At 48.9% G+C, this 11036-nt stretch overlaps 1 non-coding gene across 1 annotated transcript; it reads right to left on the minus strand.

Annotated features, from left to right (window-relative positions):
• Nucleotides 1–216: 216 nt before the first annotated feature.
• Nucleotides 217–291, minus strand: Trnat-ugu (transfer RNA threonine (anticodon UGU)). The gene has a single exon. It is a non-coding gene; the product is annotated as a tRNA-Thr (tRNA).
• Between the last annotated feature and the right edge of the window lie 10745 nt (nucleotides 292–11036).

Here is an 11036-nt window from a genome sequence, read left to right on the forward strand (position 1 = left end):
TTAAATTCACTCATGAGAGAAGTACCTTACTGAATCTTCGTATGACCGATCTTTAAATATACTTATATGGATATGGTTTCTTTTCTTTCCGACATGTCCGAAAGAACAGATACCACTGATGACCTGCAGCCGTCTAGAACGAAATTAGAATTATATTAATAACGTCAGTTGCGCACGGGCGTAGATATAGATCAACGCGGGACAGGTGAAAAGGTGTGCCCCGACCGGGACTCGAACCCGGGATCTCCTGCTTACATGGCAGACGCTCTATCCATCTGAGCCACCGAGGGCACAGATGATAGTGCGACTGCAGGGACTATCTCGCGCACGCCTCCTGCGAGAATCACATTCGTGGTGTCACACCCAAACACACTCATTACTCGTGGAAGACATTCTTCCAAGTCCCGTAAGAGTGTGTTGGGGTGGGACACTACGAATGTAGAGGGTGGACATAAAAGGTGAGAATATGATTCTAGCGGGAGGCGTGCGCGAGATAGTCCCTGCAGTCACACTATCATCTGTGCCCTCGGTGGCTCAGATGGATAGAGCGTCTGCCATGTAAGCAGGAGATCCCGGGTTCGAGTCCCAGTCAAGGCACACATTTTCACCTGTCCCCGTTGATCTATATCTACGCCCATGGGCAGGTGACGGTATTAATATAATTCTAATTTCGATCTTTAAATACGTCGAAACTCTTGCCCGGCAAGATTAATATAGAAAAGATGCAAAGCAGAGCTGCATGTTGCGTTGCGGGTTTGTTCAGTAAGTACGAAATCATCTCCAAGATGTCCATCAGACTACAGACGCAGCCATCACGGACAGGTTAAATTATTAAAACTCTAAGTTTAGGAAACACATAAGCTCCTCTCACAATCATCTCGCGAAATAAACATGACGAGACAGTCAGAGGAATTCGAGATCATGAGGAATGTATCGACAACCGTTCTTCCCGCGGACTACAACTGAGATGACAAAAGTCATGGGATAGTGATATGCACACATACACATGGCGGCAGTATCACATACACAAGTTATAAAAGGGCAGTGCATTGACGTAGTTGTCATTTCCACTCAGATGATTCATGTTAAAATGTTTCCGAAGTAGTTATAGCCGAATGACGAGAATTAACAGACTCTGAACGCGGAATGGTAGTTGGAACTAGATGCATGGTACATTCCATTTCGGAAATCGTTAGAGCATTCAATATTCCGAGACCCACAGCGTCAGGAGTATGTCAAGAATAACAAATTTCAGGCATCACCACTGACGGCGTAGTGGCCGACGGCCTTCAGTTAACGAGCGACAGCAGCGGCGTTTCCATAGAGTTGTCAGTGCTAACAGACAAGCAACAATTCGTGAAATAACTGCGGAAATCAATGTGAGACGTACCACCAACGTATCCGTTAGGATAGTGCCGTGAAATTTGGAGTTAATGGGTTATGGCAGCAAACAACCGACGCGAGTGCCTTTGCTAACAGCTCGATATCGCCCTCAATGGCTCTCCTGGGCTGGTAAGCATATCGGTTGGAATGTAGACGACTGGAAAACTATGGTCTGGTCAGATGAGTCCCAATTTCAATTGGTAAGAGCTGATGGTACAGTTCGAGTGTGGGACACATCTCACGAAGCCATGGACTTAAGTTGTCAACAAGGCACTGTGCAACCTGGTGGTGCCTTCATTATGGTGTGGGCTGTGTTTACATGGAATGGACTGGGTCCTCTGGGATAACTGAACCTATCATTGGCTGGCAATGGTTATGTTCGGCTACCTGGAGACCATTTTCAGCCATCCATGGACTTAATGTTCCCAAACAACGATGGAATTTTTATGGATGACAATGCACCATGCCACCAGGCCACAGTGGATCGCGATTCGTTTGAAGAAGATTTTGAACAATTCGAGCGAACTTTTTTCAAGAATAAACAGCCATTTAACTGTGTATTTCTGTATTTATGACTGGGACAGGAAAGGAGGGAAATGGAGGTGCTACACGAAGTATCCTACACCACACACAGCAAGGTCGGTTGTAGGGATAGCCCGCTATTAGAACTGGTTCGAGACTGGATTGATAAAAAATAGAGAAATGTTAAGATGGTGATATTAATGCTTCAGATGTTCTACATAGTCTCTCCCACTTGAATACAAAGCACAGAACATTCATACAACCACGTGAAACTGTCAGAAAAGACCTTGTTTAGGATGTTGTTCAACTCACGCGTAACATTGGTTTGGATGTCTGTTATGTCGTCAAAACGTTGATTCTTCATTTTGTCATTTTGTGTTAGGCTCACATTGATAACACCAAGTCTCATAAACACAAACTATTTTTTCCAGAAACAACTGTCCACGTTTCGCATTTCAATCAAGTTGCGTCGTTGATTTAGTTCAGGGGTCAGGGTGTACAGGACAAACCTTACAGACACTTTTCTCTTCTTCAAAACATTCTAAAGAATGTCTAGAATACCTGATTTAGAGATGTTAATCTATATTGATTTGTGACACAACAACGTTGACACACTACGGTCGCACGTCAATTACTTACAACTGTCTGCTCACAACTTATTGGTCGAATGCACATCTGTTGTTTACGATTGTTAGTTCAACCTGCCACCGTAGTTGATGCGCAGACGTCCCGTTTACGCCAAGAATAAAATCAGTCTCTGAAAGTTCTGTCAGACGGTGTAAATGTAGTAGTAGCATAACTTGTCTTCAAAAATTAAAGGCGGAGACATATAGCATGCACCATATTTTCATTCTCGCACTGTCCGAGATGTTCAGATGTTGTACCTTTTTCACGTACACACTATAGGCGAGCGAATCGTGCAATGTCCAGACTTGTAGTTGATTCGGCTGTGACAGTTGTCCGATGTTGGCTGCATATGAACATGCGGGAAGGCGTACTGGTCGTCTAGGTTCCAGTCGACAACGTCTGACCACCACAAGCGAGGATCGCCGTATTGCGCACCAAGTATATCGTAATATTTTACATTTGCGCCTGCCATCCGACAAAAAGTAATGGACTCTCTGCAACATTCTATATCATCCTGCACCATTGGCCCGAGAATAACAGCCGACCGCGGTGGCCACACGGTTCTAGGTGCTGCAGTCCGAAACCACGCGACTGCTACGGTCGCAGGTTCGAATCCTGCCTCGGGCATGGATGTGTGTGATGTCCTTAGGTTTAATTAGTTCTAAGTTCTAGGGGACTGATGACCTCAGATGTTAAGTCCCATAGTGCTCAGAGCCATTTGAACCATTTGAATAACAACATCCGAATAAGAAATTACCGTCGCATGCGAATACCGCCTTTAACACAACAACACTAACAGTTGCATTTAAAGTGGTGCCGTAACCTTGAAATATGGACTGTTGATGAATGGCGTAGCACTGTTCAACGATGAATCACGGTTCTACAGTACCCCAGATGATAATCATCGGGGAGTGTGGCGGCGACATCGGAAGAGGTCGGTTCTTCCAGTGTTTTAGAGATATACAGCGATTTTACTCCTGGCATCATGACGTTGGGGAGCCATCGAGTATGACTTCGGATCAAAGCTGTTAGTCACTGAGGTAACTCTAACGGCACAACTGCACGTCTCAGACATCCTGTGTCCTCATGTGATACCTCTCATGCGATACCCCCTGTAGGTCCAGGGGTTAGAATTGGCCCGCGGTATTCCTGCCTGTCATAAGAGGCGACTAAAAGGAGTCTCACATGTTTCGGCCTTTTGTGTTGGTCCCCTCTCTGGTTTGATCTATTTCTTTTCATAATTTTTGTTGCTAGTGTGTACCATTTGGGGAAGGACGCCTTACGTGGTGCTTTTTGTTTGTCCATCATGCACCAAGATCTTGCATGCTACTTATTGTCGTGTAGTGGGCTTTGCACCCAATGTCTTATGGTTTGCCCACTTCTCGTCTCCTGCGCCGTACCATCCTTCGCACCCACGACAATTCTGGACCATTTCGGCACCCGAAATCCAGCGCGGTAGCCAGTCCGTCGTGGTGGAGTTGTAATGTACCCTCTTGGTGGTAGCCCCCTGACCACACAGGGACTGCTGATGCCAGAGCTGAGACTTCCCCAAGTATGCCAAGGAGTAGGTGCCCATCCTTCTGGGGCACCAGGACTCCCGGAAATGGCCATCCCGCCAGGTGGTCCTTACTGAAGCTGGGTGGCGCCCGTGGGGAGAGCCCCTAGTCAGAGTGAGTGGCATCAGGGCGGATGACCCGCAATGAAACGGGTTAAATCGAATCAAGCTGGTGGTCGCTCGGCCCCAGCAATCTCAAAGCATGTCAGGAATGATTTCGATGCTGTGATCTACGATTCCCGATCGTTTCCCTCCCTGACTACACCTTGGGAGGACCGTTGGGCGACCAGTTCTCGAGAGCCATATTCGTCTCAGTACCTCGTTTGCAGCAGGACTGATGAAGAGACCTTTCAGGCAACGAAGCCCCAGTTTTTTGTTGACCATCTTGAAGATAGGTTTGGGGAAGTGGCGGCGTTGTCCAAAATGTGTAAATGAACCAGGCGGCCTCCCAAGCCCACGGACGCTGCTCGCCTGTGACAAGCTGGGTGACATCCCTGTTTCGATTATGCCCCACTGAAGCCTTAACATGGTCCTGTAATTATTTTCCATCATGACCTCCTTTTGCAATCGGATGAGGAGTTACATGTCAGCTTGGAGTGGCACGGTGTCCACTTCGTCCGGCGCATGTATAGAGGACAAAGATAACAGGGTTGCTACCAGTGCCTTCATCTTCGCTTTTGAGGGTGACTCGTTACCTGAAAAGGTTAAGGTGATGGTTCACCATTGCGACGTGAAACCTTACGTCCGTCCTCCTATGCGGTGCTTCAAGTGCTGGAGGTTTGGCCACATGTCATCTCGCTGTACCTCCAGTGCCACCTGCAGGGATTGCGGTCGTCCTCTGCACCCGGACACTCCATGTATGCCTCCTCCCACTTGTATCAACTGTGGGAAGCGCCACTCTGCCTGCTCACTTGCCTGCCCTGTTCTCCATAAGAAGCGGTGAATAATGGAAATCAAAACCCTGGACAGGCTCATCTATCAAGATGCAAAGTGGAAATACGAACGCCTTCATCCTTTTCCAATGACTGCAGCATATGCTGCGACTGCGACTTCATTGCCCCTGTTGGTGACAGATGCCCCTGCGTTTGTTAAATCTCTAGTTGGCCCTGAGGGCCACCCCGACTTTTCCCCCATGCCCATGATGGGGAACACTGCTCCTTCTGGCGCTCCCACGGAACCTCCCTTGGGAGACCATTCCCCAAACTGAAGGGGCTATCGGATCCCACACCCCCAACTGGAGGACCACCAGCCTCCTCCAGCTTCTCTCCTCAGAAAGGGTCCCTCGGGCGTCTACCTTCTCAGGCACCCACCAGCGTGACAGCTGATGTCAGTCAGTGGCTCAAGGAGCCACGAGCGACAGATCAAAGAGCTTCCCACTCTTCGTCTGTCCCTGATCCTCCTTCTGTGACTCCCTCCCAGGTTACTCCCAAGGAGCAGTGGGGGGAGGAGAAGAAGAAGAAGAAGAAGAAGAAGAAGAAGAAGAAGACAAAGCTAGGTAAGAAGGAAGAGGTTCAGGTTGCCTCTGTGCCACCTATCCTTACCAGCTCTGCGTCTGAGGACGATTTTATGATTTTGGCGTCCCCCAACGACCTCAATCTCGCCTCTGCCTCAGACGCAACGGTTCTTGATCCAGGCTCTCCTTCCGTCGCGGTAGACGACCCCTTCATGCTTTTTTCGGCTGTGGACGATGTCATTTATCAGTGGAATTGCAGCGGTTTTTTCCACCACCTTGCTGAGCTCTGACAACTTATCAGCCTTCACCCTTTCTTCTGCATTGCTCTCCAGGAAACTTGGTTCCCGGCGTTGTGAACTCCCGTCCTCAGTGGCTATCGTGGTTATTATAAGAATCGGGCAAGTTATGAGATGGTATCTGGTGGAGTCTGCATCCACGTCTTTAACTCTCTTTACAGCGAGTGTGTTCCTCTTCAAATACCTTTAGAGGCTGTCGCTGTTAGGGTGTGGACGCTACAGGCTGTTACTGTCTGCAGTATCTATCTTCCACTGGATGGCGATGTCCCACAGCATGTATTGGCTGTGCTGATTGCCCAATTGCCGCCACTTTTTCTGTTACTGGACGACTGTAACTCCCATAACCCTTTGTGAGGTCGAGTGGTGGCAACAGGCCGAGGCACTGTCGTTGAGCAAGTGTTGGCACAGCTCGACCTTTCTTTCTTAAATAATGGTGCCTCCACATATTTCAGTGTGGCGCATGGCACGTACTTCTTTCGGTCTGCAGCCCTGACCTTCTATCATATGTCCAGTGGAGTGTGCATGACGACTTGTGCGGTTGTGACCACTTTCCGGTCTTTCTGTCACTGCCACAGCGTCACTCTTCTAGGTGCCTCCCCAGATGGGCTTTGAATAAGGTTGACTGGGACTCGTTCACCTCCATTGCCACTATTGAACCTCTTTCTCATGACACCATTGATGTGGTGGTTCACATGTTAACCACCGGCATCGTTTCTGCAGTGAAATCTGCGATTCCCTATTCTTTCTGGCTCCATCTCAGGGTGGGTTCCGTAAGGGCCACACTGCCACCAGTAATCTGGTCTGCCTGGAGTCTGCCACCTTTACGGCCTTTGCCCGCCATCAGCATCTGGTTGCCGTCTTTTTTGACATGTGGAAGGCATACGATACAACCTGGGAACATCACATCCTCACCATGCTTCATGGGTGGGGTCTTAGGGGCCCGCTCCCAATTTTTATTCAAAATTTTCTGTTGCTTCGTTCCTTCCGCGTGTAAGTTGGTCCCTCCCATAGTTCCAAGTCCAGGAGAATGGGGTCCCGCAAGGCTCTGTCTTGAGTGTCTGCCTCTTTTTAGTTGCTATCAATGGGCTAGCTGCAGCTGTGGGAACGTCTGTATCAGCTTCTTTGTATGCTGATGACTTTTGCTTGTACTATAGCTCCACTGGCATTGCGATTGCTGAACGGCAACTACGGGGCGCTATTCACAGGGCGCAGTCTTGGGCCGTCACGCACGGCTTCCAGTTCTCGGCCGCCAAGACTTGCGTAATGCATTTCTGCTGGCGTCGCACTGTTCACTCTGAGCCGCGGTTTTATCTTGACAGTGAACTCCTTGCTGTGGTAGAGACGCATCGGTTTTTTGGCCTGATTTTTGATACCCGGTTGACTTGGCTCCCTCATATTCGGCAGCTTAAACAAACGTGCTGGCGCCATCTTAACGCTCTTCGTTGCTTGAGTCACACCAGCTGGGGTACCGATCGGTCTACCCTTCTACGACTGCATCAGGCGTTGATTCAGTTCCGTCTCGATTATGGGAGCTGGCTTACGTTTCGGCATCGCCTTCTGTGTTGCGGTTGCTTGGCCCCATACTTTACTGTGGGATCCGACTCGCAACTGGAGCTTTCCGCACCAGCTCTGTAAGCAGCATACTTGTGGAGGCTGGTGTCCCTCCATTGCAGATCCGGCGCCAACGACTACTGGCCACTTATGCTGCACGTGTTTGTAGCTTGCCCAGGCATCCAAATTTCCGTCTCATGTTCCCCAACTCGGTCGTCCATATTCCAGGCTGGCGGCCTAGTCAGGGTGTACGATTGCGGTTCGCGTGTGGTCTCTTCTCTCTGGGCTTGTGTTTTTCCCACTCCCATCTCTTTTCGGGGCACATTTACTTATACCCCCGTGGTGTGTGCCCTGCCCATGGCTTCAGCTGGATTTGGCACAAGACCCGAAAGACTCAGATCCTCCTGAGGCCCTCCGCTGATGCTTTCTTTCCATCCTTGCCGCGTTTCACGGCTTTGATGTAGTCTGTACTGACGGTTCGATGGTTGCTGGTCGAGTGGGTTATTATTTTACTTTTGGGAATCGATCTGAAAAACGTTCATCGCTAGATGGCTGCAGTGTCTTCACTGCAGAACTTGTAGCCATCTCTCGCGCCCTAGGGAGTATATCCGCTCCTGCTCAGGTGAGTCCTTCGTTATCTGTAGTGACTCCCTGAGCGGTTTACGAGCTATCGACCGGTGTTTTCATCTCTCTTCTGGTGATGGTTATGGAGGAGTCCAACCACACTCTTGCCCAGTGCGGCCGCTCCGTGGTTTTTGTGTGGACCCCGGGTCATGTCGGCATCCCAGGTAATGAACGTGTTGACAGGCTGGGCAAACAGGCTATCAGTGCACCGGCCCTGGAGATTGGCCTTCTGGAATGTGATCTCCAGTTAGTATTGCGGCAAAAATTCCTTGGTACTTGGGGCGATGAATGGCGAACCCTACCCTCCCCCAACAAACTTCGGGCCATCAAGGAGACGACAAGTGTGTGGCGCTCCTCCTTACGAGCCTCTCGCAAGGACTCAGTTCTTCTTTGCCGGCTACGCATTGGCCACACCTGCCTGACGCACGGTCATTCATTGCGCAGCGAGAACCCACCGCTATGTCGCTGTGGATCAGCGTTGACAGTGGTCCACATCTTGTTGGGCTGTCCGCTTTTAATTGCGCTCAGGCAGACGTTTGCGCTTCCTGATACGCTCCCTGCCCTTTTAACGGATGACGCTGCAATGGCAGGCTTAGTTTTGAGTTTTATTCGAGCAGGGGGCTTTTATCGCTCGATCTGAGGGCTTGTCTCTTTTTTTGAGTTGAGTCTGGCCTTTGGCCTACAGTTTTAGATTGGGGTTTTTAGTATGTCCCTTGGTTGTTGGCTTTTCCTTTTTTTGTTTCCGTGGTCGGCCAACCACTGTAACACTCTATGTGCTTTTCATTCCTCTTTTCTGGTCTTTGTCTATGACCTTCTTGTTTTGTGTCGTCCCTCGTCGTCTCCGTTGCTTGTTTTTCTTCCTTGTGGGTGTTTCATGGTCGTGGAATAAGGAACCGATGGCCTTTGTAGTCTGGTCCCTTCTACCCCCACAAACCAACCAACCATCTCAAGCGATAGTATCGTGGTACCATTTTTTAAGAGACCAGTGGTCGGCCACTCATGGTACTTGTCTCTATGAACTTTCTGCGTGATGTCGAAGTATTCTAGTGGTCAGTAACACCCCCAGATCTGTTCCGATGTAACAAAAAAAAAAAAAAAAAAAAAAAAAGAACCGCACACCAAAGGAATTATTCACACGGGACGGAAATCGGTAGATGTGATGTACATGCATAAACAAACAAATTATTAAAATTTAATAAAAATTGGATTATTCATTCAACAAAAAGAGCTTCACAAATTGAGCAGGTCAATAACGCGTTCGTCCACCTCCCGCCCTTACGCAAGCAGTTATTCAGATTCGCACTGTTCTGTAGACCTGGTGAATATCTTCCTGAGGGATATCGTCCAAATTCTGTCCAATTGGGGCCTTAGATTTTCAAAATCCCGAGCTGGTTGGAGAGCCTGAAATCTCATTGACCAGAGTTGAATTGCTTTCAGTGATGAGTCCCACATGAATTGACCCCCGACGACCAGCAGAGACGCCTCTGCAGGTGCCCCAGACAGCGGCGGCATACCAACATCTACATCTACATTTGTACTCCGCAAGCCACCCAACGGTGTGTGGCGGAGGGCACTTTACGTGCCACTGTCATTACCTCCCTTTCCTGTTCCAGTCGCGTATGGTTCGCGGTAAGAACGACTGCCGGAAAGCCGCTGTGGTCATCAGGCCCCTAGAACTTAGAACTACTTAAACCTAACTAACCTAAGGACATCACACACATCCATGCCCGAGGCAGGATTCGAACCTGCGGCCGTAGTAGTCGCGCGGTTCCGGACTGCGCGCCTAGAACCGCGAGACCACCGCGGCACCAGACCTGGTACGGATCCCACACCGATGAGCAATACTCAAGTATAGGTCGAACGAGTGTTTTCTAAGCCACCTCCTGTGTTGATGGACTACATTTTCTAAGGACTCTCCCAATGAATCTCAACCTGGCACCCACCTTAACAACAATTAATTTTATATGATCATTCCACTTCAAATCGTTCCGTACGCATACTCCCAGATTTTTTTCAGAAGTAACTGTTACCAGTGTTTGTTCCGCTATCATATGATCATACAATAAAGGATCCTTCTTTCTATGTTACATTACATTTGTCAATGTTACGGGTCAGTCGCCACTCCCTGCACCAAGTGCCTATCCGCTGCAGATCTTCCTGCATTTTGCTGCAATTTTCTAATGCTGCAACTTCTCTGTATACTACAGCATCATCCGCGAAAAGCCGCATGGAACTTCCGACACTATCTACTAGGTCACTTATATACATTGTGAAAAGCAATGATCCCATAGCACTCCCCTGTGGCACGCCAGAGGTTACTTTAACCTCTGTAGACGTCTCTCCATTGAGAACAACATGCTGTGTTCTGTTTGCTAAAAACTCTTCAATCCAGACACACAGCCGGCCGCTGGTGGCCGAGCGGTTCTGGCGCTACAGTCTGGAGCCGCGCGACCGCTACGGTCGCAGGTTCGAATCCTACCTCGGGCATGGATGTGTGTGTTGTCCTTAGGTTAGTTAGGTTTAAGTAGTTCTAAGTTCTAGGGGACTTATGACCTCAGCAGTTGAGTCCCATAGTGCTCAGAGCCATTTTGAACCAGACACACAGCTGGTCTGACATTCCGTAGGCTCTTACTTTGTTTATCGGGCGACAGTGCGGAACTGTATCGAACGCCTTCCGGAAGTCAAGGAAAATGGCGTCTACCTGGGAGCCTGTATCTAATATATTCTGGGTCTCATGAACAAATAAAGCGAGTTGGGTCTCACACGATCGCTGTTTCCGGAATCCATGTTGATTCCTACAGAGTAGATTCTGAGTTTTCAGAAATGACATGATACGCGAGCAAAAAACATGTTCTAAAATTCTACAACAGATCGATGTCAGAGAAATAGGCCTATAGTTTTGCGCATTTGCTCGACGACCCTTCTTGAAAACTGGAACTACCTGTGCTCTTTTCCAATAATTTGGAACCTTCTGTTCCTCTAGAGACTTGCTGTACACGGCTGTTAGAAGGGGGGTAACCTAACT

The sequence above is a fragment of the Schistocerca serialis genome, chromosome 3, assembly GCF_023864345.2.
Source record: "Schistocerca serialis cubense isolate TAMUIC-IGC-003099 chromosome 3, iqSchSeri2.2, whole genome shotgun sequence".
Lineage (NCBI taxonomy): Eukaryota > Metazoa > Arthropoda > Insecta > Orthoptera > Acrididae > Schistocerca > Schistocerca serialis.